The sequence below is a fragment of the Hemitrygon akajei genome, chromosome 28, assembly GCF_048418815.1.
Source record: "Hemitrygon akajei chromosome 28, sHemAka1.3, whole genome shotgun sequence".
In the NCBI taxonomy this organism is placed as follows: Eukaryota; Metazoa; Chordata; class Chondrichthyes; order Myliobatiformes; family Dasyatidae; genus Hemitrygon; species Hemitrygon akajei.
This window is the reverse complement of record NC_133151.1, coordinates 27,704,992-27,732,270: the sequence shown is the minus strand read 5'-3', so window position 1 is coordinate 27,732,270 and position 27,279 is coordinate 27,704,992. Positions and strand designations below refer to the sequence as shown.

General features: G+C 43.1%; 1 pseudogene; it reads right to left on the bottom strand.

Moving 5' to 3' along the window:
* Positions 1 to 19,066: 19,066 nt before the first annotated feature.
* Positions 19,067 to 19,566, bottom strand: LOC140717537 (NADH-ubiquinone oxidoreductase chain 6-like; annotated as a pseudogene).
* Between the last annotated feature and the right edge of the window lie 7,713 nt (positions 19,567 to 27,279).

Genomic DNA, 27,279 nt, shown 5'->3' with positions numbered 1-27,279 from the left:
TGCTATATCGGAAACGGCACCGGAGTCGAGGGAGAAGGCCCGGCGTCCAGGTAGGTTTGAGACGGCGTGCTAATCGGCCGCCGCTTACTTGCATACTCCTGGCAAACGTTCAGCCCATGGATAACAAGTTGTGCGAACTATGAGAGCCAGAATGTCCTATCAGCGAGAAAGAAAGGAATAAGACGTTTTGTCTGTGTGGTGATCTAGCTAGCAGAGGAGACTCAGGGTCACGCCGTGGAGCCCTTTGAGTTCTCCCTGCTCCGGTCGGAATGGTTTAAATACTTTCCTGGAAAGGATAAGGGAGGTCGGGTGTACTTCATGATCAATAATGCTTGGAATAAGCTTGCTCACAAATCCTTTTGTTCCCCGGAACTGGAGTAATTTGTGCTGCTGTGTAGAGCTTTCTGGCTTCCTAGGGAGTTCACGGCTTTTATCATTGCAGCTTTGTATATTCCGCCGCAGGTTGATACTGACCTGGCTCTCAGAGAACTACACGAGACTATCAGCACCCTGGAGACTGCACACCCAGAGGCCTCTTTCATTGTCGCCGGAGACTTCAGTGGAGCGTCGCTGTCTAAAGCCTCGCTGAAGATTTGTCAACACATCCAGGTGAGCACATGGGGAGATAACATAATCGACCACTGCTACTCTTCCTTCTGCAATTCTTACAAAGCGCTCCTCTGTCCGTCGTTTGGGAAGTCCCTCCTCCATCTTGTTTCTGCCCATGTACAGACGGAAGCTGAAACAAGAGGCAGCCATAATTAAAACCGTCCACCTTTGACCCAAACAATCGTTCTCCATGCTTTGATGACCTCAACGGAAATGTCTTCCGTGATGAGGATGTCTCTGAGTTCACAGAAGCGACCAGAAGCTACATCCGAAAGTGCATCAAGGACGTTGACCACCCCCTCCCCCACACCAAATAGGTCAAAATCTATCCAAAGCTGGAACAACATTTCAATGCGTGCTGCACTTGCAGGCGCAAAACATAGATGATGCCGCCGATAACCAACAGGAACTCAAGGAATGAAGCTATGATCTACGCGCAATCAGCAAGGAGGCGAAATGATAATACCGGGGCAAGATCCAGGCAAAACTCGGTACAAACAACTCACGCAGCTTATAGCAAGGTTTGCACGATATCGCAGACTTTAAAGCTCAGCGCAATTGTACTGCCTCTCTCCCGCATGAGCAAAATCTCTTTACCACTCGCTTCGATGCCGCCAACACTGAGCCCTCGAGGAGTGCCGCCGAAGTGCCCTGCACCTTGGTCATCTCACAGGCATATGTACGCAAGTGTTTCCAACGAGTGGACAGTGGCAGGACTGCGGGATCGGTCAGCATCCCAGGGCGGGTTCTCATGCTTTCAGCTGCACAACTGGCAGGTGTACTTAAAGACATTTTAAATCTCTCCCTCTCCCAGTGTCGACTGCCCTTCTGCTAGAAAGCATCCATCATTGTGTTGTACTTCAAAAGACCAAGGTAACATGTCTGAATGTCTGGCGTCCTGTCACATGCACCTCAATAATAAGCAAATGTTTTGATAGGCTGGTCCAAGACTACAAATGAATCATGCTGTCACCCACACTGGATCTTGTATAACTCGCCTACCGACGGAACTGATCGACAGATGACGCAATAGCCACAGCTCTACATGGCGTCCTTACAGACCTGCAGAAGGTTGCTTATGTGAGACTGCTGTTCTTGTACTACAGTTCAGCTTTCAGAGCTGTAATTCATTCCGGGCTTGACAAGAAACTCAGAGACCTTGGCCTTCATCCTGCCTCATGCAACTGGATCTTGGACTTCCTGTCAGTTCGCCGGCAAGTGGTAAGTGTGGGCTCCCTCGCCTCCGCCCCTCTGGGCCTCAAACGATCCTCAGGGCTGTGTCCTAAGCCCCCTACTTTACTCGTTATATTACCATGTCTGTGTTGCCCTCCAAAGCTCCAAACTGCTCATTAAATTTGCCGAGAATACTACATTGATTGGCTCAATCTCAAATAATAATGAGACCTCCTGCAGGGAAGAATTCATCACCCTGACACAGTCGTGCAAAGAAAACAACATCTCCTTCAATGTTGAAATTCAGATGAGCTACTTGTGGTCTACAAGAGTTACGAAGACAGGCCAGCGTCTACTGACATCAATACGCCTGGGATTGAGACAGTGAACAGTTTTAAATTTCTACGCTTACACATCACTGGAGATCTCACGTGGTTTGTACATACTGGATTTGTCGTGAAAAAAAAATCGCAGTAGATCCACTTTCACTTCAGACGCTTTGAAATTTGGTACGTTCCCAATTCCGAAGGACTGTCTATAGCGGCAAGATTAGCTTCATCACTGGCTGGTATGGGAGCAGTACTTGCCTAATCGCAGGACTCTGCAGAGTGTGGTGCGGACAGCCCAGCATATCTATAAATGTGAAAATCCCACTATTCAAGACATTTCCAAAGACAGGTGCGTAAAAAGGGTCAGAAGGATTATTGGGAACCATAGTCACTCCAACCACAAACTGTTCCAGCTGCTACCATCCGGCAAAGGGCATCACAGCTTTAAATCCAGGACGAGCAGGCTCTGTGTCAGATTCTTCCACAAGACCATCAGAATGATTAATTCATGCCGAAACAAATGTACTTCTTTGCTATATCGACTATCCTATCGGATACTTATTACATATTATTATTATTATTATTATTATTATTATTATTATTATTATTATTATTATTATTATTATTAATTACACATTGCACATTTAGACGAAGACGTAACGTAAAGGTTCGTACTCCTCATGTGAAGGATACAAGAAATAAAGTGAAAAAAGTTAAATTCAATTCAGCTCAATCCAATTCAGTTTAACTTGTTTTTTTGCGCTCTTTATGAATGGTTTGGATGTGAAAGAAGAAGGCGTACCTAGTTTGCAAATGATGCTAAAATAAGCAGCAGTGTAGATCGTGTAGGTAGCGATGAAAAAGTGCAAGGGGGTGATCTAGCAGTGTGTGCTGAGGAATCGCAAATGTCCTTCAATCCAGATAATATTAAACACAGCAATTCGGGAAATGAAACGAGTGTACGGTTTATACTGTTAAGGCTGGAGCCTTGTGGAGTGTTGTGAAACAGAGGGGCCTAAGAGTGTTAGTGCATAGTTCAATGAAAACAGTGTCACGGGTAGATAGCGTAATGAAGATTAGGTTTGGCCGTGCGCCTTCATCAGTCAGGGCACTGAGTAAACGAATAAGGAATTTTGTTGCAGTTATGTAACACGTGGCTGGAGTGTTTCTGAGAGTATTCTGTATAAATTTCTTCATTCCATTGTAGAAATGTTGGTATTAAATTATAAAAGAATGCAGGACAGATTTGCCAGGATGTTACTGGAATTGGGTGCCTTAATTGAACAGAAGTTGCGTATTCCCTGGAATGCAGATCGAGGAATGAGGTGATACACGATCATGAGTGGCCTAGGTAATGTGAAGCATAGTTGCTTCACCGGGAAGGCGATAATTAAAAACAAGAGGGCATTGGTTTGACAACAGAGCTGAGGTATTTTAAGGTTTTAAAAAGTGAAAGATCTAACCAGATTCCCTTTGTTAGTGACAGCTGGAAATGAATTTTTTTAAAAAATGCGCCCAGGAGAGTCTTTTTCTGCCAGTCAATAGAGAGTCACCTTGGATATTGGGCAGGAAGCGGGTAAAGTGGAAGTGTACGAGCACTTTGGAACTCGTCAGCACAGAACTTGGGATGTTTCAAATTTTGTTCTGGTATAGGCATATGTTTAGTCTGGAAATAAAGACCAATGTCATTAATTTCATTATCATAGACCGGATTTGGGAAGTATGGATAGAGAGAAGGTATAGCACTTTGAGAAAGTATTCAGTCCCCAATCCTTTGTCCACGTAAATGAGTATTACAACTTTAGATTTTGATCAATTTAATGCAATATCTTTATTTATGAATCATATGCTCTTTGTTTTCAAATTTCCGTATATAATTCCGGGATAATTTTGAGCATGCAAACCTAAAAAAAATTACTGTACCCTCATAGTGATGATTTATGAAGTCTTTACGGACAAGGATAAGATTTTTTTTTTATCCAGCTGTTCTACCTTGCCATTTTTCGTCAAAAACCCTATTTGTGAAAACACTTAGATATTTTGGAACCGGGAAATTAATCTCCAGCTGCAGCCATTGATTTCAGCAAGTCACTCAGAGTGAATGTTAGTGTCACAGTAGCCTCATTTACAAAGACTATTCTTCTCCAGTGACTACGTTTAGCGGGGTGCCTGGCCTAGGTAATTTGGCAGTGGTTTCATGCTTCATATTTTTTCACTCTTCTTACATTCGGCTGCACTAAAATCTGACGTATGTTCTGTGCGTTTGGGATGAACTTGTACCCTTCCTCGAATCTGTGCTTCTCTACGATTATTTCCCTGATTTGCATTGTATGTTCTTTTATCTTCAGTTTGGTGTGGTCATTTGCAAATCTACCATACTCTTGGACCTTCCAAAGAAAGGTATACAGATTATTCAGAATCCATTGAAAACAAATGATACTCCAGTTTTCAATATCAACAAAATGGGTGAGTTATTCAGTTAAATCAGTAAATTGCACCTAAGGAAAGATGGCTTTTTTTAATTTCAAAGCGAGTGAATTCTTTTTAAGACTCTAAGATTTTGGTTTTAGATTTGCGTGAATATTTGTTATAGATTTTTTTTCTTTTGATTTGACAGGATGGACAATTTTCTGTAGATTAGCTCCAAAAACTATTTCATTACATTTTAAACTTAGAAAATAAGGATGTAAATATGAAAATATTTGTGAGGCTGAATACATTTATGAGCCATTGTACCTGTAGATAAACCTACATTGAGTCACTTTAGCGTGAGGGACTGAGAGTTCAGCATCACTGTTTGCCTGTATGTAGGAAGGACAAGGACAGCAGATCCAGGGAACTCTGGACGTCAACGTGTAATCAGAGATTGCCTGAAAAAATAGGAAATATGTTGCAGGGACAGAACAGTGATGACTGGAGAGGTCTTTCAATAGCATCAAAAGTGTACAGAAAGAATAAATCAAAAGGGCAACACAAGTCACAAATTATCAGTGGCAACTAAGATTAAAGGCATTGTTAATAATGGCAATAAAATAATTATATTAATAAGAGTTTTAGGTCGAATAATCTTCTCGGTCTCCCAGCGGGTACAGATATTCATTATAACTGAAGTCTCCATGACAAACTCTGCCATCCTATTTAGGCATAATTCCTGGGTATATCTAATCGGATAGTATTTATAAATTGGCGATCAGCACTTCCTGATTGGTTAGTCCTCATCCAATCAGGATTTCACTCTCCCACCTAACAACTGATTTCCAGTTCTTACTTACTGCTCGACCTTCGGCTTTGTTATTTTTTTCTTCTCTAGTTTTAATTCAACGGCATCCTTTACCAGCTGGTCCCAAAAACAACTGGCGCAGAACAATCGTTTTGTGCCGTCAAACTCAAACTTATGGCCATTGCGAATGCAGTGTTCCACTACCGCTGATTTCGCTGGGTAACTCAAGCCGATACACCTCCTGTGCTCCTTGATTCGGGTTTCCACAATGTGACCCACCTGGTCAATATAGGTTGTTCCATATTCATCGCCAATCCAGTAAACGCCAGACGACATGAGTCAGTCAGCATTGACTTTCATAAGCCGTGACTTGAGCTTCCTTATCGATTTGTGGGTGGTATTAATCGTATAATTTCTTTAGCATCCTGGAGGTCCGTTGAGAAACCATGGAAATATAGGGGAGAACCCGTCGTTACCGTCTGTTTTCCCTATATTTCCACAGAGTCTGCAAGGATCGCCTCCATCATATCTCACCTTGTTCTCCTGTGCTCCAGGGAATAAAGCTCGAACCTGTTCAACTTTTCCATACAACTGACGTCTTGAGCTCCTGGCATCATGCTTGTACATTTTGTCTGCACTCTTTCAATCTTACTGTAACTGATAACTTTCCTCCAGATATGTGACTAGTACAGGACACAATACCTTAAATTAGGCGTCACGAATTTCTTACATAAATTTAACACAACACCCCAACTTCTTTACTTTGATATATGAAAAGGCTTGTGTATCAAAAGCTTTCTTTAAAACACTCTATACCTTTGTGAAGGAATTATGCATCTGTATTCCCAGATGTCTCTGTTCTACAATCCTTCACAGTGCGTGGCTAGAATAATGACAGACTTTTGATAGCACACTTCCGGATGAATGTGATTGCACTGGAGAGAGTCACAAGGATGCAAGATGGATGGGTGATTGAATTTAGAGATTGGTACAGGTAGTGAGCAGTCAGTGTACGTTATTAGTCACAGAGTAGGGGGCCTAGGGTTTAAGGTGAGAGGGGAAATATTTAAAGGATATGAGATGGACAATTCTTTCACACAGAGAGTGGCAAATATGAGGAACGGGTTCTCAGGAAGTAATAGAAAGGGAAACAATTAGAACATTTTAAAGACACTTAGCTTGGTAAAAGGACAGGAAAAGGAACAAAAGGATACGGGTCAAGTTCTGGCAAATGCGATCACCTCAGGTAGGCATGGATGACCTGGGTAAAATGGTTTGTTTCTGTGCTCAATAACTCTGAATGTTGGAAGAGGTGTGACAGACAAGCGGTAAGAGGTTTCAGCAGAACAGTGAGAGGTTTAAAGAAGATATGAGGAAGAATTATTTTCTTCACCCAGAGGAACGTTATAATCTGGAACACACTCATGGAGCAGGTGGTGTAGCCAGCTGTTCACAAAGCATCTTGATGAGCACTTGAATCAACAAGTGATGAGAAACAACTTCAATCTCCAGAACTCTACGTGCTATCCATCTGATAACGAAGGTACCCATTCCTTGTCAATTACCCACTCTCCAATCACATCCTACATCAACATAAACTTGTATTTTAACACGCAGACCAGATCTCAACCCGGTTTCATGTATACATGTGCAGTAGCATCAATTCCTTTAGTAAATCTTCAATTTTGTTTTTAAATTCTGCACCATTAGCTAGCAAACTTCCACCATTTCATTGTAGAATTAAAACACATTAACAACACATTTTTGAAGTCAGAATATTAGTTACCCTCTTGCAAAGAAGCATTAATAACTTCAAGAGTTAAGCATTTTCTCTCTAGCTGTTTCTCTAGCGATTTTAAAGTAATTTTAATTTTTCGTCCTATGTTTAGTCTATGCTGTACAATTTACCATATCTCCATGAAAGCGACAAACTTAATCAATAATGAACGAATCCTTTGTAATAAAATCATGCACTTCACACGCTGACTGAAACCTGTCTGTATTCAGAATACTAACTGATCCCATTGGCACCATCTTCTGTACGTTCTGAAGAACCTCTGAATATGAAACGACCATTTCCACAAGAACACACTGCACTTCCATAGCTTTCCTACATACAGGACACCCTGAATACACAGAGATAAGATTCGCTCCACAAGGACTACATTTTAGCATAATTCCTTCTCCACAATTACCATAATAATGTTCCTCACAACATTTTATCCCCGTACAAAGCTGCTGCATGACCAAACCTGTGGCACTGAAAGCACCTCACGGAATTGATACAACATAACTGTTGTTGGCCAAATAAAAGGTGGCGATGAATCGGCACATAGGAGTGAGAATGAAAATCTGGTTGAGTGATGTCTTCAGAACAACATCTCCCAATGTCAGCAAGACCGTGGAGCTGATATTGATTTCAAGAGAAGGGAACCAGAAGTCCATAAACCGGTTGTCATCGAAGGGTCAGAGATATAGGGTGTAAGCAATTTTAAATTCCGAAATGTTATTATTTCAGAGGACCTGCCCTTAGCCCAGATCGCAAGGCGTTAAAAACATTCTGATTTGGTCAGTTCTTCCTATTTAAATACGCCATATGGCTTTTTCCTGTACTGATATCCAGTATTTGTCACCATCTCAATTTGAAACAATCTCCCCCCAGAAACCAGACAACATGGAATGTGGAACCATAATTTCCTTTCCGCCTGGGAACCCTTCTACAGTGTTTGCCTCTTCCTCTGGTACCAAAGCACCATTGATCATTCTGGTCATCGGTCACACTTGGGGGAAAGGTTCGTTATTCAGGATGCACAAGGCTTGGAGTAGTACAGCCAGCCAGAATGTTGTGGATTGGTATTAATGGACAAACCTGTTGTTTCAACAGCCCATTCATAGATTTAATTATCCATGATGCCTGTGGATAATATGTTATGTGATTCACCTTCATTGGCAACCCAATCGTTCACTCAGCTTATCTGAAAATTAAATTAATTATCAAATTATATTTCTTTGCTGGTCCCCTGACAAATGATTAACCAGCAATCTATTCAGAGTAAGATCTTAATGAATCTATGTAGGGAATTTCCAGTAATAGACCTGAAAATGCGTCAACCATTAGCGAGCAAGCATTTCAATCGTTGCTGCTGTGACAGGTGTCCGATGCAATCAGCCAGCCATATCTGGTCTGGGCCAGTCCACTTTCTAATGTGGGCAGCTGGTTTCTCCGGGAAGCTCTCTGTTGCTGTAAAGTGATTTCAGTGACTGAGTTACATGCAGCAGCTTTCCACACCTGCACATCAGATTTCCAGCAAAAAAAATGTAGTGTTTGCTTCATGCTGTTCATAAAACACCACCCGCATAAAGGGAGGGAGGCCCATGTCATAATGGAGCGGTAGTGCCTGACAATCACCTCGCTTCCCTCTGTAACAGTTTCGGTCTCCAGTGAAGTCTCTGTGACCAGGACGGCAGCAGCGAACGAGGGGCGAGTTCATTCCGCTGCCGATATCACCTGTCATTCCCCAGCTGTCGCTGATCTCTTCACTGTCCACTGAGGGCTGTTGGGCTTTGCATTTAAATATCTGATCACAACTTGTTTTAATAGTCGTGTATCGTGTCAGAGGCTCCCAGTGTATTCCCTGTAAAAGGTATTGACTCACGCTGACCGTGGTAATGGCTGCTCATTGTAAAATACTTCACGAACAATAATAAAATAGATGCCTTCAGTCTTCAGAGTTGGAGTGAGTGAAGGTATCCCCTCTGTTTCAAGAGTCTGATGATTGAAGGGTAATAAATTATCCTGTAGTTTATTTGTCCTTACATTAAATAAATCAACTTTATTTCATCAGATCTTCCTCACTCCCTGCCTTGCCCTATCCGTCGTATATACTGAACCCTCTCATTTTATTTATCTATTTATGTATCTATCTATCAATCAATCTAATTAATTAATTAATTAATTAATTAATTGCTGATTGATTAATTGATTGGTTGCTTGATTGAATAATTAATTAATTAATTTGCTTCAACTTTCCCATCTGCAGCACCATTGCTTTGGATCCCAGCACAGTTCAAATGAGTCAGGAATCAGAAATGTGCAAAGTTACCATTACTCAATAGAAGCTCATTGGAAGTTTGAAAAGTGTAAAGGTAGATAAATCACTTCGACCAGATGGTGTACACCTATAACCATATAAGAATTACAGCACGGAAACAGACCATCTCCGCCCTTCTAATCCGTGCCGACGCTTATCCTCACCTAGTCCCACTGGCCCGCACTCAGCCCATAACCCCCCATTCCTTTCCTGTCCATATACCTATCCAATTTTACTTTAACTGACAATACCGAACCTGCCTCTACCACTTCTACTGGAAGCTCATTCCACACAGCTACCACTCTCTGAGTAAAGAAATTCCCCCTTGTGTTACCCTTAACTTTTGCCCGCTAACTCTCAAATCATGTCCACTTGTTTGAATCTCCCCTACTCTCAATTGAAAAAGCCGATCCACGTCAACTCGACCCCCTCATTATTTGAAATACCTCTGCCAAGTCTCCCCTCAACCTTCTACGCTCCAAAGAATAAAGACCTAACTTGTTCAGCCTTTCCCTATAACTTAGGTGCTGAAACCCAGGTAACATTCTAGTAAATATTCTCTGTACTTTGTCTATTTTGTTGACATCTTTCCTATAACTCAGTGACTAGAACTGTACACAGTACTCCGAATTCGGCCTTAGCAATGCCTTTTACAATTTTAACATTGCATCCCAACTCCTATACTCAATGCTCCGATTTATAAAGGCCAGCATACCAAAAGCTTTCTTCACCACCCTATCCACATGAGATTCCACCTTCATGGAACTATGCACCATTAATACTAGATCACTCTGTTCTACTGCATTATTCAATGCCCCGTAATTTACGATGTATGTCCTATTTGGATTATTCCTACCAAACTGTAGCACCTCACACTTATCAGCATTAAACTCCATCTGCCATCGTTCTGCCCACTCTTCTAACTGGCCTAAATCTCTCTGCAAGCTTTGAAAACCTACTTCATTATCCACAACGCCAGCTACCTTAGTATCATCTGTATACATACTAATCCAATTTACCACCCCATCATCAAGCTCATTAATATATATGACAAACAACACTGCACCCAATACAGATCCCTGAGACACAACACTAGTCTCCGGCCTCCAACCTGACAAACAGTTCTCCACCACTACTCTCTGGCATCTCCCATTTAGCCACTGTTGAATCCATTTTACTACTTCAATATTAACACCTAACGATTGAACCTTCCTAACTAACATTCCGTGCGGAACCTTGTCAAAGGCCTTACTGAAGTCCATATAGAAGCTCTTCAGAACTTCAGGGTTATGAAGAGATTGTGGAGACATTAGTATGATCTTTCAAGTATCACAAGATTTTGCAATGTTTGGGAAGACTGGAAAATTGCAAAAGTGTTACGCCTTTTCCAGGGAGACGGACAGCAAAATGAAACTATACACCATTTAGTCTGGCATTAGTGGTGGGGAAGATGTTGGGATTGTTTGCTAAGTATATGGTTTGGAGCGTACGTGATAAAATTGGCCATAGTCAACATGGGTTACTGAAGGGAAAATCTGGCCGGATAACTCTGTTGTAATTCTTTGAAGAAATAACAAGCAGGATAGACAAAAAAATTGTTGAATGCTGCCTTCTTGAATTTTGAGAAGGGTATTGAGAATGTCCCGCATATGAATCTGCTTAACAAACTACAAACTCGTGATATTACGGGAGAAATGCATGGATCTAACGTTGGCTGATTTGGCAGGTGGCAAAGAGTGGGAATACAAGGAGACTGTTCTGCTTGTCCACCTGTGACTAGTAGTGTTCTGCAGGGATCTGCGTTGGGACTCCTTTTTACGTTTCATGTCAATGATCTCGATGACAGAATTGATGAGTTTGCAGACAATATGAGGATGTGTGGAGGGGAAAATAGTGCTAAGGGACGTTGCAGAAGGATTAGCCAGAATATGAGAATAACTGAAGACGTAACAGAATACAGAGATGGGAAGTGTAATGTCATCCAGTTCAGTAGAATAAATAAATGGAGAAAACATTAAACAATATGATGTGCAAAGGCACTTGAAAGTCCTCGGTACAGGATTCCTAAAGGTTAACTTGCAGTTTGAATTGGTGGTGAAGAAGACCAAGGCAATAATAGCATTCACTTTTAAGACCTCATTTAGAGTATTGTGCGCAATTTTGGACCACCTATCTATAAAACGATGTGCTTCTAGTCAGGGTGTTCAGAGAAGTTCACGATAATGATTCCTGGGATAAAAGAGTGAGTATATGAGGACCGACTGATGACTCTGGGCTGGTACTCACCGGCATTCAGAAGAATAAGGGTGTGGCGATCTCTTTGTAGCCTGGCAGTACTGGGAATGTTTTAATTTGTTTTATGTTTCATTTCAATACATAATTTGTTACTCAGTTAATCAGTAGTTTGTCGTTTTTACACCTTTTAAAATATTTCCATGAAGATTCAGTTAATTGGGCCAAAATGTACAGTAACAATGTGGCCCACTTAACCGGAATCGACTCTGTGGTTCACATTTTAAAGTTCAAAATACGGGGAAGACAATCTTAAGATAGAAACGTTTAAAGGTGACTGCAAGAGACTGATTGCAGGTTAAGGGATGCGTGGTAATTAGGAGCCCTCTAAAAATCAGAGTGGGAGAGTTCAGGGGCCTATATTTCTATTAGAGTGCAGGTCATTGCTGGCAGGATTAGGGAATCCTGGTTACCGATGCTCTGGTCAGGAAAAGAAAAATGTTACACATCAGGTGTAGGCAGCATGTGATCACGTGACTCCCCTGAGCATTATACGGCATTTAGGAGTGTACATAAGTACAGCAATGCAATAGGGCTGGCTTTTATAAAAGTCAGTGTCATCAAGAAGTTCTTCAGTAGAAAATCATAATTCAGGCAATGAGAAGGTGGTCATGAGACTGAAGATTCAAACAGACAAGACAGGTCTACTATGATTCAGTTGCAAAATGAGACAGTGAAATGAGGCATGGACACTGGGGCAGATGTCACAGTCACCCTGAATGTCTTTTCACAGAATTAGACAAGAAAATACTCATGACGCTAAGCCAAACAATGAAAGTGCTTATGAAACATAAGCTCTGTGAAATTCAAGTTCACTGTTTTCATCCGTAAAAATGAGGAACAGCTAAAAGAGGATTTCTATATTGTTCAGAATCTCTTCCCATCACGACTAGGATGACAAACCATTGAGAAACTGAAACTCCATTCGCTACACAATGCTCAGAGGCAGGAGATGTGCCCAGAGTTGTTCATGGGTGTACTGAAAGAAGAATTTCTTATCCAGCTGAGACCAGGAGTAACAAGGAACTCTCTGACCATAGTGAGGCAATACTAGTTCCATTGAGGAACAAATTCAAATCTTAACTTGAGAGAACGGAAGCCTCTTGACATCATAGTTAGAGAGAATAATCTACTGACTGGTGTGCGAGCATTGTTCCCATTCTCAAGTCAGATGGGACAGTGAGGATCTATGTTGAGCAAATAACATCTAGTAACGCAGTGAGGTGGGAGAACTTTATTCTGCCCTCTGTTGAACAAACATTGGGTATGCTGGGTGGAGCGATGTTCTACATCAAACTAGATGCAAACTCAAGCTTCTGGCAGTTCTGTTTATCCATGGAGTCACAGAAGCTTTTAGCCTTTATTAAACAGTATGGCCGCTATGCCTTCAAGAGACTCTCTTTTGCATCCCATCAGCCCCTGAAATCATTAAAACAAGTATGAACCAAATTCTGGAGAGATTGGAAGGAGTAGTTTCCCACGTGGATAATAGACTCACCTTTGAAGGTTCAAGTGAGGAACATGTCAAAAAAAAGTGGCAGCTGCCTTGGAGAAACTGAAACATGCTGGATTCACCCTGAACAGAAATAAATGCCAATTTGTAAATTTGGAGCTTAGGTTCGTTGCCCGTCAGCTGTCCTCAGATGGAGCGCAACCAGACTCCGACAACCTGGCAATATTTCGAAATACTGAATAACCTATGAATGTATTAGCGATCTCTGATTTCCTTCGCATGATAAACCAGCTGGTAGAGTTCTGTCCAGATTTTGAGAAGTCATCCTCATCGTTTACAGTAGAACTATTTCTCCATCAACACTGTCGTTCCTTGACTTGAACAAAACCAATCAAGATCTTAGTAAACGCCTCGTCCTTTGGGCTAGGGGGAGTGTTCGTGCCAGACCGCAGTGGGGTATGGAAACTAGTCGAATAGACATCAAAACACCTGAATCTGAAGTCAGGAGCTGGAGGGATTGCGGAGGCATTTCCTTTACTCCACTTACCTACCGACACATTGAAATTTTGTTCCTCCTTCTCAAATTTAAAAATGAATTCTTTCATATTGTGATCACTGTTCCCTAACGGTTTCTTAACCTAAATTTCTTATCACCTCTGGATCCCTGTACAACACCTAATCCAGCACAGATGATCCTCTAGTGGGCTCAACAACAGGCTGTTCTAAAAAGCCATCTCTTAGACATTCCACAAATTCTCTCTCTTGATGTCCATTGCTGACCTCGTTTTCCCAATCGAATTTAATATTAAAATCCCCAAAGATTATCATGACATCGCCCTTCTGACAGGCCTTTTCTATCCCCTGCTGTAATTTGTCATCCACATCCCCGCTGCTGTTTGAAGGCCCGTACACAACTGCCATTATGGTCAGTTCAACTTAGCCATTTCTTAACTCAACCCCTAGAGAGTCTACACCTTCTGATCTATGTTATCACTTTCGAATGATTTAATATTATTGCTTATACCCAAGGCCATTCCACTCCCTCTGCCTACTAACCTGTCTTTCTGATACGCCGTATATCATTGGACGTACAGCTCCCAGTTGGCAGCCATACTTGAGCCAGGTTTCAGAGATAGCCACAACCTCATGATTGCCAATCTCTAGCTGAATGTCAAGATCGTCCAGTTTATTTCTAATGCTGGGTGCATTCAAATATAACACTTTCAGTCCAGTAATTTTTGCTTTCTGCTTTAACTGCACCACGCCTCTATTGCCCTTAACTGATCCCACTTGCTGTGATTATGCCTCATCTCCTGCCTGTCCTTGCTATAATCTCTGATGCAATCTGTCTTTGATCTATTTCTGTTTTCTCCTTCCTCAGCCCTATCACTCCTGCTCTCACCCCCACCTCCGCCAAAATAGTTTAAACCCGACCTAACAACTATATTAAACCTGCCTGCTAGGATATTGGACTGCTTTTGGTTCAGGTGTAATATTTCCTTTTAATAAATGTTGCATCTGCCCCCCAGAATAGGCCCCAGTTGACCCAGGATCCCGAAGCCCTGCCCGCTATACCAGTCTCTCAGCCATGCATTAATATGCCTGATCATGCTATTCCTGCGCTCATTAGCACGTCTCACAGGCAGCAATCCTGAGATTACTATCGTGGTGTTCGTGCTTTTTAGCTTCCTACCCAGCTCCCTGAATACTCTCTTCAGGAGCTCCAGCCTTTTTCTACCTATGTCATTGGTACTAACGAGTAGGAAGACACCTGGATGTTCGCACTGTATTTTCAGAACATTCTGCACACGATCCGAGATCTTCTGTACCCTGGCACCCGGGAGGGAACACACCATGCCGGTATTTCTATCAGGCTGACAGAACCAACTTTTTTTGTTCTCCTCACTATGGAATTCCCTATGACTACCTCATTCCTTATCTTTTTCTCTCCCTTCTGCACTACGGAACCAGAATCAGTGCCAGAGACCCGGTCGCCGTGGTCGTTCTTTGTCAGGTCACCCGCCTCAATAGCATTCAAAAGGAAATAACGTTTACTGAGGATGTTGGCCACAAGGGTGCTGTGTACTAACTAAGCTCTTCCCATCCCTTCCCTGACAGTTTCCCACTTATTTAGCTCCTACAGCCTTAGCGTGACTATCTCCTTGCATCTGCTATCTATCTCCTGCTCACTTTCCCTACATCCCTATAATGGACTGAGAGAAAACAACAATACCCCTCTGCACTGTTAGCTGAGCAGCACAGTGAGGCAGGGTCCCTGGAGGGAATCAAAGACGATCCCCACACTGCACTGATCAGAAACCTTCAGCAGTGGTCCAGAAGGACAGTGAACATTACATCACCAAATCCATCAACTTAAGGATGCAGATTATAAAATTTTCAGCACTGTTTAGTGCAAAAATAGATCTGTGCACATCCAAAACTACACTCTACCGTTAATAACCAGTGCAAATACAGCAATTCAAGTTCAGAGACCTGAACATTCCTGACACTAGACTGAAATTCATGGAAATAATCAGATAGAATATAGAGCATAGAACAATACAGAACAGTGCAGGCCCTTCGGCCCACTATGTTGTGCCGACACTTAAACCTTGCCTCCCATAATAGAACATAGAACAGTACAGCACAGTACAGGCCATGAGAGCAAACAAACTACATCTCATTATGGAAGATTTCATATCAAGGGAGAAACATCAGATACAGAGAGGTCAGTCCAGAATTAGAATCAGTTTTGTTCTAATTAACTTATCTGGTAAACTGTACTGCTTTCTGGCAGCTGTACAGCGCAGTTTTTAAAAAATATATAATGTTACAAAAGATAGATGAGTGGATGTATGGATTAAATGGATCTATAGATAGACAGTATGGCTTTTAGCCTTAAAATAAATAAAATAAATGCAGCTGATCTCATAGATGTTCCGCACCCTTTGCCTCGCCAGTTAGCTTTTCTTGCGCAGTTTAACATTTGTGTTTGGCACCGCTTCTCCATTTACTTTGGATCCCAACCTACCAATACATTCATTTCAATCCTCTTGTATTGCTTTATCAATTTTTTTTCCGTGGGGATATTTCACCCGTATGAATCAGGTGCAGCCTGTCCGCAGAGATCTCAGTGGTTTGAAACCTGAACGCTTCCTGGAGTACCAGCTCCTCACCATCACATCCTTCTTCGCTGTCCTCCTGTTCCTGTCGTCACCAGCACGTGTCATCAGGAGTAATCCAGTTATTACAGCTCTCGTTGTCTCCACCCCCCTCCTCCCGTTGTAAATCACAGTCACAGACATCGCTACTGCTGCTCCTGTTCTCCTCTGAGTGACCGTATCCCCCGTTGATCAAATCTCCAAGTCCTCCTGCTTCACCAGTGCATTAAATAGGTTAGGTTTCTCTTTCCCTTTCCAAACTCCCATGTCAGGTCCATATCTGCTCCGCCCCATAGAACTTCCAGGATATGCCGTCTTTTAATTACTACCATTGGAAAAGATGTACAGGAATCTGAACGCACACTCAATGTTTTAAGAACAACTTCTTCCTCTCTATTATCAAATTTCCAAACAGTCCATGAATACTGCCTAACATCAGCGCCACAAAGTTAGTTTGGTGGCAGGAGGCAGAAGCTGGTAGTTATAGTTGATTATTCAGGTTGGAGGCCTCTGACCATTGGCGGTCACAGGGAACAATTGCTGGCATTGTCGATTGTCATCCACGTTAAGAATTTCTCTGACATTGTTGTTGGTAGTCTTAATGAGTCTGCAGATGACAGCAACATTAGTGGGAGAGTGGACAGTGAATATTATGTGAGATTACAGTGGGATCGAGATGAACTGGGGAAGTCGGCCAAGGAAAAGCAAATCGATGTTCACTTGGACAAGTGTTAGATGTTGCATACGGCAAGCTCCCCAATCCAGGCAACATCCTTGTAGGTCTCCGGTGCACTCTGTCTATGGCTTCCACATCCCTCCTGTAGTGAGGTGACCAAAACTGAGCACTGTACTCCACGTGGGGTCTGACCAGGGTCTATATAGCTGCCACATAACCTCTCGGCTCTTAAATTAAATTCCACGATTGATGAAAGACAATACACCGTACGCCTTCTTAATCACTGAGTCAACCGGCACAGCTGTTTTGAGCGTCCTATGGACTCGGACCCCAGGCTCCCTCTGATCCTCCATACTGTCAAGATTCTTACCATTAATACTGTATTCTCCCATCATATTTGACCTTCCAAAACGAACCATTTCACACATCTTCGTTGAACTACATCTGCCACTTCTCAACCCAATTTTGCAACCTATCAATGTCATGCTGTATCCTTTGACAGCCCTCCACACTATCCACAACACCTCCAACCTTAGTGTCATCAGCAAACTTAGTAACCCAACTCTCCATTTCCTAATCCATGACATTGATATAAAGTCATTAAGAGTAAGGATCCCAGAACGGAACCCTGAGGCACTCCTGTCGTGACCGACATCCATGTAGAATATGACCCGTCTGCAGACACATTTTGCCTTCTGTGGGCAAGCCAATTCTGGATCCACAGAGCCATGTCCCCTTGGATCACATGCCTCTTTACTTTCGCAATAAACCTTGAATGGGGTACCTGATCAAAGGCCTTGCTACATCTGCACTACATCTACTGGTCTTCCTTCACCAATATGTGTAATCACATCCTCAAAAAATTCAGACAGGCTCGTAAGCCACGACCTGCCCTTGACAAAGCCATGTTGACTATTCCTAAACATATTCTCCCCCTTGAAATGTTCATAAATCCTTCTTCTCAGGATCTTCTCTATGAACTTATCAACCACTGAGGTAAGGCTCACTGGTCTATAATTTTCTGGTCTATATCTTCTCCCTTTCTTGAAAAAAGGAAAAACATTCGCACCCTTTCAATCCTCTGGATCCCCTCCCGTCCCTATTGATGATGCAAAGATCATCACCAGAGGCTCAGAAATCTCCTCCCTCTCTCCCACAGTAGCCTGGGGTACATCTCATCCAGGCCCGGCAACTTATCCAACTTAATGCTTTCCAAAAACTCCAGCACATCCACTTTCTTATTATCTACATGCTGAAGCTTTTCAATCTGCTGCAAATCGTCACTATTATCACCAAGAGCCATTTCCACAGTGAATACTGAAGAAAGTATTCATGAAGTACCTGTGCTATTTCCTCCGGTTCCATACACATTACCAACTGTCACATTTGATAGGTCCAATTCTTTGACGTCTTATCCTCCTGCTCTGCACATCCTTGTGCAATGCCTTGGGGTTTTCCTTAATCCTGCCCGGCAAGGCCTTCTCACGGTTCCTTCTGGCTCTCTTAATTTCCTTCTTAAGCTGCTTCCTGTTAGCCTTATAATCTCTTAGATCTCTAACATTACCTAGTTTATCTGACCTTTTGTAGGCTTTTCTTTTCTTCTTGACCAGATTTAATACAGGCTTTGGGTGCACGGGTCCTGCACCCTACCATAACATACCTGTCTCTTTGTAACGGAGCTATTGCAGAACTTCACAAAAATATTTCCTGAACATTTGCCAGATTTCTTCCGTACTTTTCCTTGAGAACATCTGTTTCCAATTTAAGCTTCCAATTTCCTGCCTGATAGACTCATAATTCCCGTTACTCCAATTAAAAGCCTTTCTAACTTGTCTGTTCCTATCTCTCTCCAATGATATGGTAAAGGAGACAGAATTATGATCACTATCTCCAAAATGATCTCCCACTGAGAGATCTGACACCTGACCAGGTTCCTTTCCCAATACCAAACCAAGTACAGCCTCTTCTCTTGTAGACTTATCTACATATTGTGTCATGAAACATTCCTCATCTTATTCCTCCTAACTCTCGCCCTATCAACCAAACTTACTTTATTCTTATACTAAACTGTACGCAAGGCCCCTCAAGATATCCCCCGTGTTAACTCCAACACCACAAACAAAGTTAAAAGTAATATTCAACCCCCCAAAACTAACATTCCACCTCCCCAAGAATACAATAACGCCACCCCACTAAAATCACCACGAACTATATTTATTTCCATGGACTCTTCACCACCCACTCAGCCCCCTCAGCTTCAATCAACCACAAAATTTGCTCCCACCCAAAAAAGAATACCAAAATACCCAACCACATAAACTAAGACAGATCAATCTCCCCACGACTCAGGATAGGGCTCAGCTGCACAACTATCATCCCACCTAAATAAATCAAAAACAAAACTAAAGATAAAAAAGTACTCACAAATTCAACCAACAAACCACAACCTACCCCACCAGAAACTACTAACCCTAATGGAGCAAAATAAGGAGAAGGATTTGATGCTACATCTACTAAACCTAAAATAAAACTTACTATTAAAATCAACATTACATATGTCATTATTCCTACTTAGACTTTAACTAAGACCTTTAATCTGAAAAACTACCGTTGTTATTCAACTACAAGAACCAACTAATGGCTACAAACATCCGTAAAACTCATCCCCTTTTCAGAATCTAAACCCTTTGCTCTAGGGAGATGCCAATCTATATTTGGGCAATTAAAATCTCCCATCGCGACAACTCTGTTATTGCTACACATTTCCAGGATCTGTTTCCATATCTTCTGCTCTAAATCTCTGTTACTATTGGGTGACTTACAAACAACACACAATATAGTTATTGACCTCTTCCTGTTCCTAATATCTACCCACAGAGACTCTGTAGACAATCCCTCCATGAAGTCCACCGTTCTACTGTTCTGTTGAGTGCAATTATCTATTCCTAGGCCTGATCTTTGAAGGGTTATAGGTATTTCTGTACATGATGCTTTGACACCTGATTTTCCTACAACTCCCTCATGGCTATACCATCGAGAAACGAGCAACACCTGGTTAATGGGTCCTTGAGGATGGATGCTGCTTTCCTGTGACAACGCTCGTTGTAGATTTGCTCATTTCTGGGGAAGGGTTTACCTGAGATGGAATATATGCATCCACACCTTTTCAATTGTTGTTCCTTTCAGGAGCATTGGTGCTTCCAAACCAGACCCGTCGGGCTATAGATCTATGGAGATTTAAGAAAGATTCATTAAAACTAGGTATTGATGGAGATCTGTATCATTTTAACGGTAGGAGGAAGGAACTAAACAATGAAATTAGCAGAGCCAGAAGGGGCCATGTGAAGTCCTTGGAGAACAGGGTTAAAGAAAACCCCAAGGCTTTATAGAAGCATGTGAAGAGCAAGAGGCTAAGACGTCAGACAATAGGACCAACCAAGTATGAGAGTGGAAACGTGAGTATGAAACCGGAGGAGAAGGCAGAAGTACCTAATGGATACTTTACTTCTGTATTCAGTACGGAAAATGGTCCTGGCGATTGTTGGGATTACTTGTAGCGGACTAAAAACTTGAGTATGTTGATATTAATGAAAAGAATGTGCTGGAGCTTTTAGAAAACTTCACGTTCGATAAGTCACCGGGACTGCACGGGATGTACCTCAGGCTACGTGGCAAGGGAGGGTGGAGATTGTTGAGCATCTGCGATGATCTTTGCATTATCAATGAAGACAGGAGCTGTTCTGGAGGATTGGAGGTTTGCAGACGTTGATCCCTTATTCAAGAAAGGGGGTAGAGATAGCCCAGGAAATTATAAACCAGTGAGTCTTACTTCAGTGGTTGGTAAGTTGATGGAGAATATCCTAAAAGGCAGGACTTATGAACCTTTTGAGAGGCATAATATGATTAGGAATAGTCAGCCTGGCTTTGTCAAAGGCAGGTAGTGCCTTACCAATAGGATTGAAATTTTTGAGCATGTGAAAAAACACTTTGATGAAGGTACAGACGTCGATGCAGCGTATATGGATTTTAGCAAGGCATTTGTTAAGGTTCATTCAAGGCTTACTGAGAAAGTAAGGAGGCACGGAATCCAAGAGCACATTGCTTTGTCGATACAGAATTGGCTTGCCCATAGAAGGCCAAGTGTGGTTGTAGACCGGCCATGTTCTGCAAGGAGGCCGTTGACCGGTGGTGTGTCTCACACCTCTGTTCTGGGACCCCTACTCTTTCTGATTTTTTTTTATAAGTAGAACATAGAACATAGAATAGTACAGCACATTGCAGGCCCTTCGGCCCACAATGTTGTGCCGACCCTCAAACCCTGCCTCCCATATAACCCCCACCTTAAATTCCTCCATATACCTGTCTAGTAGTCTCTTAAAATTCACTAGTATATTTGCCTCCACCACTGACACAGGCAGTACATTCCACACACCAACCACTCTGAGTGAAAACCCTTGCTCTAATATCCCCTTTAAAATACCCTCCCCTTACCTTAAAGTCATGTCCTGTTGTACTGACCCGTGGTGCCCTGGAGAAGAGGCGCTGGCTGTCCACTCTTAATATCTTGTACACCTCTATCATGTCTGCTCTCATCCTCCTTCTCTCCAAGGAATAAAGCCCTAGCTCCCTTAATCTCTGATCATAATCCACACTCTTTAAACCAGGCAGTATCCTGGTAAATCTCCTCTGTACCCTCTCCACTGCTTCCACATCCTTCCTATAGTGAGGCGACCAGAACTGGACACATTACTCCAAGTGTGGCCTAACTAGAGTTTTATAGAGCTGCATCATTACATCGCGTCTCTTAAATTCTATCCCTCGACTTATGAAAGCTAACATTCCATAAGCTTTCTTAACTACCCTATGTCCCTGTGAGGCAACTTTCAGGGATATGTTGACATGTACCCCCAGATCCCTCTGCTCCTCCACACTACTAAGTATCCTGCCATTTACTTTGTACTCTGCCTTGGAGTTTGTCCTTCCAAAGTGTACCACCTCACAGTTTTCCGGGTTGAATTCCATCTACCACTTCTCAGCCTAATTCTGCATCCTATCAATGTCTCTCTGCAATCTTCGACAATCCTCCACACTATGCACAAACACAACCGACCTTTGTGTCATCTGCACACTTGCCAAACCACCCTTCTACCCCCACATCCAGGTCGTTAATAAAAATCACGAAAAGTAGTGGTCCCAGAACAGATCATTGAGGGACACCACTAGTCACAACCCTCCAATCTGAATGTGCTCCCTCCACCACAACCCTCTGCCTTCTGCAAGCAAACCAATTCTGAATCCAGCTGGCCAAACCTCCCTGGATCCCATGCCTTCTGACTTCCTGAATAAGCCTACTGTGTGGAACCATGTTAAATGCCTTACTAAAATCCATGTAGATCACATCCACTGCACTACCCTCATCTTTATGCCTGGTCACCTCCTTCACGAACTCTATCAGGCTTGTTAGGCACGATGTTCCCTTCACGAAGCCATGCTGACTGTCCCTGATCAGATCATGATTCTCTAAATGCCCATAGATCCTATCTCTAAGAATCTTTTCCTACAGCTTTGTTGGAATTACCTGGACTATCCGTACTATCTTTTTGGAACAAGGGGACAACATTCGCTTCCCTCCAATCCTTTGGTACCATTCCCGTGGACAACGAGGACATAAAGATCCTAGCCAGAGGCTTAGCAATCTCTTCCCTCGCCTCGTGGAGCAACCTGGGGAATATACCATCAGGCCCCAGGGACATATCCGTCCTAATGTATTTTAACAACTCCAACACATCCTTTCTATTAATATCAACATGCTCCAGAACATCAACCTCACTCATATTGGCCTCTCCGTCATCATGTTCCCTCTCATTGGTGAATACCGAAGAGATGTATTCATTGAGGACATCGCTCACTTCCACAGTCTCCAGGCAGATCTTCCAACTTTTATCTCTAATCGGTCCTAACTTTACTGCTGTCATCCTTTTGTTATTCACATAATTGAAGAATGCTTTGGGGTTTTCCTTTACCCTACTCGCCAAGGCTTTCTCCTGACCCCTTCTTGCTCTTCTCAACTCCTTCTTAAGCTCCTTTGTTGCTACCTTATATTCCTCAATAGACCCATCTGATCCTTGGTTCCTAAACTTCATGTATGCTGTCGTCTTCCACCTGGCTAAATTTTCCAATTCACTTGTCATCCATGGTTCCTTCACCCCACAATTCTTTATCTTCTTCACCAGGACAAATTTATCCCTAACATCCTGATCCTTAAACATCGACCACATGTCCATAGAACATTTCCCTGCAAAAACATCATCGCAATTCATACCCGCAAGTTCTTGCCTTATAGCCTCATCATTTGCCCTTGCCCAATTAAAAAAATTCCTGACCTCTCTGATTCTATCCTTTTCCATGATAATGCTAAATGTCAGGGAGCGGTGATCACTGTCCCCCAGATGCAGACCCACTGACAGATCTGTGACCTGACCTGGTTCGTTTGTGTTCATACTAGATCTAGTATGGCATTCCCCCCAGTCGGCCTGTCAACATACTGTGACAGGAATCCATCCTGGACACACTTAACAAACTCTGCCCCATCTAAACCCTTGGAACTAATCAAGTGCCAATCAATATTAGAGAAGTTAAAGTCACCCATGATAACAACCCTGTTATTTGTGCACCTTTCCAAAATCTGCCTCCCAATCTGCTCCTCGGTATCTCTGCTGCTACCAGGGTCCAATAGAATACCCCCAGTAGAATAACTGCTCCCTTCCCGTTCCTGACTTCCACCCATACTGACTCAAAAGAGGATCCTGCTACATTACCCACCTTTTTTGCAGCAGTAATAGTATCCCTGACCATAATGCCAAACTTCCACCCCTTTCCCCCCTCCCTCGCTATCCCTTTTAAAGCACTGAAATCCAGGAATATTGAGAATCCATTCCTGCCCTGGTGCCAGCCAAGTCTCCGTAATGGCCACTACATCATAATTCCATGTATGTATCCAAGTTCTCAGTTCATCACCTTTGTTTCTGATGCTTCTTGCATTTAAGTACACACACTTTAGTCCTTCTGCCTTACTACCTTTACACCCTTTATTCTGCTTCTCTTTCCTCAAAGCCTCTCTATATGTTAGATCCAGCTTTACTCCATACACTTCTTTCATTGCTCTATCGCTCCGGGTCCCACCACCCTTGAAAATTAGTTTAAACACTCCCGAACCATGCTAGCAAACCTGCCAGCAAGGATATTGCTCCTCCTCGCGTTCCGGTGCAACCCATCCAATCTGTACAGGTCCCACCTTCCCCAGAAGAGATACGAATGATCCAAAAATATAAAACCCTGCCCCCTGCGCCAACTCCTCAGCCACGCATTCAACTGTCATCTCCTCCGATTCTTACCGTCACTAACACGTAGTACTGGCAGCAATCCTGAGAACGCCACCCTTGAGGTCCTGTTCTTCAGCCTTCTGCCCAGTTCCCGAAACTCACACTTCAGGACCTCATCCCTCTTCCTGCCTATGTCGTTGGTACAAACATGTATCACGACTTCTGGTTGCTTTCCCTCCCGTAACAGGATGTCATGCACCCGGTCAGAGACATCCCGGACGCTGGCACCCGGGAGGCAACAAACCATGCGGGTATCCTTCCCACGTCCACTAAATGTCCTGTCTGCTCCCCTGACTATAGAGTCTCCAATGACGACAGCTCTCCTCTTCTCCGTCCCATCCTTCTGTACCACAGGGTCAGACTCAGTGCCAGAGGCCCTGCCACCATTTTTCCTTATGAGTCGAAGGTCATCCAGCTGCTGCTCCAGATTCCGCACACGGTCTTCCAGATCGCCAGCCGCAAGCACTTCTGGCAGATGTGACTCTGCGGGAGAGGGGAGTTAACCCAAGACTGCAGCATCTCACAGGAGAGGCCTATTACTTCCTCAGGAGGCATTGTAAAGACTAACTGGGAGCAAGCTCGTCCTCCGCTTCTTCTCGTCGCAGCCTCTCGAGTCAAAGCCTCAAATCGCCACTCTTTCACTGGCCCACTCACTCACTGGTCGCTTTCCACAGGCCGCTCCGCTTGAGCTACCCCTCTATTTATTTGTTTCAGCTTTTCAAACTGCTTGGTCAGCTGACCTTGATTGCCCAATCAGCTGCTTTCTGCTGAGTCTGAGCTATTCAAACCTTGATAGTCTCATCAACGGCTTTCTGCTGAGCTATTCAAATCTTGATTGACTTGATTGCACAGTCCAACTGCCAAACCTGCCAGAATCTCTCGAGTCAAAGCCTCAATTCTCCACTACTTCACTGGCCCACTCACTCACTGGCCGCTTTCCCTTGTCTTGTCTAAGTGTCTTCAATGAGGAAGTGGAGCGATGGGTTAGTAAATTTGCTGATGATGCAAAGATTGGACCTGTTGTGGATAGTGTGGAAGGCTGTCAGCGGCACATTAATAGAATGCCAAGCTGGGCTGAGAAGTAGCAGATGTAGTTCAACGCAGATAACTGTAAAGTGGTTTATTTTGGTAGGTTAAGTATGATGGCAGAATACGTATAGTATTAATGGCAAGACTCTAGGCAGTGTCGGGAATCAGAGGGATCCTGGGGTCCATGTCCTTAGGACCCGTAACATTGCTCTGTAGATTGACTCTGTGGTTAAGAAGGCATGCAGTGCATTGTTATTCATCATTCGTGGTACTGAGTTTGTGCCAAGAGGTAATGTTGCAGCGTCACACGACCCTGGTCGGACCCTATTTTGAGTGCTGTGTTCAATTGTGGTCACCTCACTACAGGAAGGACGTGCATAGCATACGTGGGATGATTGATAAATTTGGTGCCTAAGGTAGAATGAGTCAATTTTAGAAAACCAGGCACATTTATTTTTGAACATAGTCCCCTCCTACATTTATACACTTAGTCAAGCGGTCGTGGAGCCTACGGATCATGGACCTTCAGTAGGGGTCCCCAGATGGTTGATTGATAAGTTCGTGATCCAAGGTAGAAGGAGATGAGCTATACAGCTCTCGTTACATGCGCAAAGTGCACTGCAGATGCTGGGGTCAAAACAACACGTTGGAGAGAAGGTGGGAAGGAGACCCTACAGAGAATTTGGGGGATGGGTGGGAAGTGAGGCACCACTTCACTTGTGAGTCTGTTGGGGGTCATCTATTGCACCCGGTGCTCCCGGTGCGGTCTCCTCTACATATATAACCATATAACAATCACAGCACGGAAACAGGCCATTCCGGCCCTCCTAGTCCGTGCCGAACTCTTAATCTCACCTAGTCCCACCTACCCGCACTCAGCCCATAACCCTCCACTCCTTTCCTATCCATATACCTATCCAATTTTACCTTAAATGACACAACTGATCTGGCCTCTACTACTTCTACAGGAAGCTCATTCCACACAGCTATCACTCTCTGAGTAAAGAAATACCCCCTCGTGTTTCCCTTAAACTTTTGCCCCCTAACTCTCAAATCATGTCCTCTCGTTTGAATCTCCCCTACTCTCAATGGAAACAGCCTATTCACGTCAACTCTATCTATCCCTCTCAACATTTTAAATACCTCGATCAAATCCCCCCTCAACCTTCTACGCTCCAATGAATAGAGACCTAACTTGTTCAACCTTTCTCTGTAACTTAAGTGCTGAAACCCTGGTAACATCCTAGTAAATCGTCTCTGCACTCTCTCTAATTTATTGATATCTTTCCTATAATTCGGTGACCAGAACTGTACACAATATTCCAAATTTGGCCTTACCAATGCCTTGTACAATTTTAACATTACATCCCAACTTCTGTACTCAATGCTCTGATTTATAAAGGCCAGCGTTCCAAAAGCCTTCTTCACCACCCTATCTACATGAGACTCCACCTTCAGGGAACTATGCACTGTTATTCCTAGATCTCTCTGTTCCACTGCATTCCTCAATGCCCTACCATTTACCCTGTATGTTCTATTTGGATTATTCCTGCCAAAATGTAGAACCTCACACTTCTCAGCATTAAACTCCATCTGCCAACGTTCAGCCCATTCTTCTAACCGGCATAAATCTCCCTGCAAGCTTTGAAAACCCACCTCATTATCCACAACACCTCCTACCTTAGTATCATCAGCATACTTACTAATCCAATTTACCACCCCATCATCCAGATCATTTATGTATATTACAAACAACATTGGGCCCAAAACAGATCCCTGAGGCACCCCGCTAGTCACCGGCCTCCATCCCGATAAACAATTATCCACCACTACTCTCTGGCATCTCCCATCTAGCCACTGTTGA